Here is a 4856-nt window from a genome sequence, read left to right as displayed (position 1 = left end):
CTGTGTGGTGGATGGTGAATGAGAGCGGTGATTGGGGCTGCAGGAACGAGCCAAGGTGTGACTTAATTAATGCATTTTTAGTATGTTAACATTATTTTAGATTAATTATTTAGTTGTCACAGCCATATCATCCTGCAGCCCAAGACTGGTTACTTACTGAAGCTAAGCAGGGTTGAACCTGGTTAGTACCTGGATGGGAGACCACATGGGAAAACTAGATTTCTGTTGGAAATAGTGTTAGTGAGGCCAGCAGGGGGCACACAACCTGTGGTCTCTGTGTTGCCCCAGTAAAGTGAAGGGGACACTAAAGTAAAGTGAAGAATGGCCACATTCTCTTCATTGGCCTTAAGCCATCATGGCCTTCCAATCATCCCCATCCACCAAATTGGCTGCATCCCTGTCTCTTCACTCCACCTATAGCTGGTGTGTGGTAAGTGCCGTTGTCCTGTGGTTGCTGTCGCATCATCCTAGTGGATGCTGCACACTGGTGGTGGTGTGGACAGATCCCCCCCAACACCCCCCCCTCCCCCCCAGTGATTGTAAAGTGCTTTGGGTGTATAACTTTGGGTCACTATATAAATACACATAACATTACATTACAATTAGTAGGAGATGAGATATGGTAGGATAGGGTATAATATTAATGCTTTTTATTGGTGTTTATGGATCAATAACACCTTGCCTAATTGATAAACATGATAAATATCTTTCTTGATGGCCTCTTCATAGACCACTAACAGGAGTTTAGATATTTATAATTTACAAAAGCTTCATAAAATTCTAATGTGTGTAAATTATTAGCCCTCTGTGAAATTTGGATTCTTTTAAAAATATTTCCCAAGTGATGTGTAACAGAGCTAGGAAATGTTTCACAGAATTTCCTCTTATATATTTATATATAAAAAAAAAAAAAAAAAAAAAAAATATATATATATATATATATATATATATATATATATATATATATATATATATATATATATATATATATATATTTTTTTTTTTTTTTTATTAATTTTTTTTTTCATTAATTTTTTTTTCTGGGGAAAGACTTATTTCTTTTAAAATATGTTAAAAAAAATAAAAAAAATAAAAAATGGTAAGATCAATATTATAATCCCCTCTGATTTAATTTATTTTAAAAAATGAATGGTAACAGAGAAAATACTGTCTCTAAATAACCTTAGTTAACTTCTAGTTAATCCTTTAAACTGCACTTACAACTGAATACTCTGTTGCAAAATAACTTGTAAAATATTATGTACTGTCATTATGGCAAAGAAAAATATAAGCAAATTATTAGAAATTAGTTATTAAAACTGTAAAAAATATGTTCATTTTCAGCACATCAGCGCTTGTTTAAAACATTTGGAAAATATTTGAAAACTAATTTAATTAAATTACTAACAATTTTGTCTTCAACCATAAGCCTATAATTTCCTGGAGATTTGTTGTTTTAAAGAGATTTTATAGAGAACATTTCATTTTATACATACAATTTCATTCAGAGAAATGATTTGCGAACACTCCGTTTTATTTTCTACAGACAACATCACATGTCTGCATGCTGAATGTAATTTTTCTTCTGTTAGGGGGAGAAAGGGATGTAAGGTGTGAGATGTTTGATAATAAAGCCCTTATATTATTGCACTGATTGTCTATTACCTGTAAAAAAACAGTGTTAATCAATTTTTCCTGCCTACATTTTTTTACTTGAATCAAAACAACTTTTTTAGTCATCTCAACCTGCATCAATCAAACTGACTAACTCACTAAATATTAAGCTAAAATGTGTATAACTTAAACATTTTTGTTAAAACCTGATTGACTAATTAAAATAATTTAAAGAAATATAAAAAAATAATTTGTTGTACTATTCACTCATTAATTTTCTTTTCGGCTTAGTCCCTTTATTAATCAGAGGTCACCACAGCGAAATCAACTGCCAACTTATTCTACATATGATTTAAGCAGTTCATGTCCTTCCAGCTGCAACCATCACTGGGAAACACCCATACGCTCTCGCATTTACACACATACACTACAGTCAATTTAGCTTACCCAGTTCACCTATAGCGTATGTCTTTGGACTGTGGGGGAAACCAGAGCACCTGGAGAAAACCCACGTGAACACGGAGAGAACATGCAAACTCCTCAGAGAAATGCCAACTAACCCAGGCGAGGCTTGAACCTTGTGTGGAGTTTGCATATTCTCCCTGTGTTCACTTGGGTTTCCTCCAGGTGCTCCGGATTTCCCCACAGTCCAAAGACATGCGATACAGGTGAATTGGATAAACTAACATGGAGTTTATATGTGTTTCCCAGCACTTGGGTTACAAGTTAGTGTTCTTTCAGTGCTGGTTTGGGGCTGGAAAGCCATCCAGTAGATGTGCGTTATGATATTCTTAACATGGCCTATTTTTGTGTTTTTGCCTATGTAATCTAAGCCCTATTTTTTCTCACATGTAAATTGTGACGCTGTATTATTCCCTCATGTGCTCCTTCTCAAGTACCAGCAGTGCTCAATGAGTCCTACAGTGCATAGCTGTCCTAATTTTCAGGCCCCAATTATCTGTTTCAATGAATCTCTCCTTTTCTTTCCCATTGAACCCCCCCACCCCTTCTCTCTCTCTCTCTCTTTCTGTCTGTTTGTCTGATTGTTCCTTACACCTTCACCCCCCTCCTCCTCCTTTTTTTTTAACCTGTCCAGTTCTTTGACTGGCAGGTCATTATCTCATATCCCATTTTTAGAGGCGAGACAGCGATCCACTGTAGGCGTCGTGTGGCAGCTCTGTGAACTTCCTCTCTGTCACCTGTGGAGAGTTGCGATCTGCCCTCGGCGTCACGCTCAGAGAAGCTGAAAGAGAAACATGCTCCTGATTCTTATCACAGCATCTCAAAGCAGATGATTCTCTCCCTTTTTCTCTCCGGCTGAAGAGTGATGGTTCTACTGAGAGCAACGCTAGTAGAGTTTATCAGACCGATGGGAGGCTGAAGGCATGTTTTTTTTTGGAGAAGGGTCGGGACTGTTTGTGTGAGGTGGTCTTGTCTATTCATAGTTTGAAACATAACAGGAAAGACAACACAAGCAGATAAGAAAACTGCATATGGTTAAATGGACAATTCAACCACAACTTAATGTCCTTGGTGTGAATAATCACGGCAAAACTTTAAAGTTCGTTTGGAGTTTGTTTCAGGGATTTGACACAACTACATGCTAATAAAAGACTGTTGTTTAGTGGTTCATTGTACCTCATTAAAATTTTATTTAGAACTGTATTTTACTGAAAAAAATAAAATATATTTATGTTGAAAAATAAAGTTTAGGCTCTTTATTTCCCTCTTCTCAAATCTGTAACTGACAAAAACGCTTGCAGCTCATTACTGGTTTTCAGAAGCTCAACCATCAACTACACAGAATGTCAAGACTCTCAACAGGTAAATTAATTTTTATTTAAAATGTTTACACAATTACTTTCTTTCAATATATATATATATATATATATATATATATATATATATATATATATATATATATATATATATATATATATATATATATATATATATATATATATTTAACACAGTCACTGTACCACATCCTTCTTTGCTACTTTTGAAATTAAACAATTGTTTATACCTAAACCAATGGAAGAGACACACTTGCAGATGCTGTAACATTTTACATTGATCTGCACAGAGTTATTTTCTCTACTCAGTTTTATGAAAATACCAACCTGATCACATGAGAAATTGTAAAAATTTGATGTTGTGCCAGTTAAGTATCTAATTCATGCAAACTCAAGTTCAGTCTTACAAACATCTATTATTTTTTTAAATGGAAGGCGCAAATGTATATTTTTTTAAAGAGCCCCACCCCTAAACTCCCTCCCTCATTGGAGGATTAGCAAATCATACTAAAATGTACCAATGAGATCGTACAAATTTCTAAGAATAAAAGCCACTAAATCAAACAGTTAATGAATTGCTGTGGGCTTTGAAAATACACACAAAATGATGGACGTATATGCATCATAGAAGTGTTAAGACATTTAACATGAGCTAGATCTTCATATATCCTGTTTCTGATTTTATTTGTTTCTTTATGTACTTATGTTAATTATCAATTGTTATTTAATAATGTGTTACAAGTACTGTTGTTTTTACCAATTTCACATCAATAAAAAATAAAAGTACCTAACTGATACATGCTGTTGGGCTTGTTATACTGTTTAGAACATTTTTCCTTAAAACTGTCCACAATAAAACTTTACAGATAGGTTGGTTCCAGTTGCTAAGCATCTTTGAATAGTCACTGGACACATTGGCTAATATGTAAAAGGTATAGGTTTGTCTTGGTAGAATTTGGTTCCTATGTTTAAGTAGTAGAGATCAGCACCTGTGTGTGAAAACATAAACAATAAAGAGTTGCTTCGTGTCAGAATTAGCAATATAACCAAAAGTAAAAAAAAAATCATCTTAAAGTACTTTGAAACAATCTTACTACCTTAAAAACAATGTCAAACATTGTAATGAAGACTAGGTTAAACCCAGGGCCCACTAGGGGTCCTCAACAAGATGATAATTATTACTATCAATAATATGTTAATGTAATATGACAGTAGTCTAATAGTCTACTAAGAATTGTCAATAACCATTGCTTTTTTGAGGAGCATACAAAATGTTCTGTAATACAAAACATCTGTAAACAAAAATTGATTCAGTTAATTAAATTAAATTAATCGTCTAAATTCAGTATAATACATTAACTAACCACATTATTTAATGTAAACAACAAAATTTCATCAAATCCATCCATGCGCAGCTTCACAAGTCCCAAACCAAGCAAGCCAGTG

This window comes from Danio rerio, chromosome 1 (genome assembly GCF_049306965.1).
Source record: "Danio rerio strain Tuebingen ecotype United States chromosome 1, GRCz12tu, whole genome shotgun sequence".
In the NCBI taxonomy this organism is placed as follows: Eukaryota; Metazoa; Chordata; class Actinopteri; order Cypriniformes; family Danionidae; genus Danio; species Danio rerio.
This window is presented reverse-complemented; position numbering follows the sequence as displayed.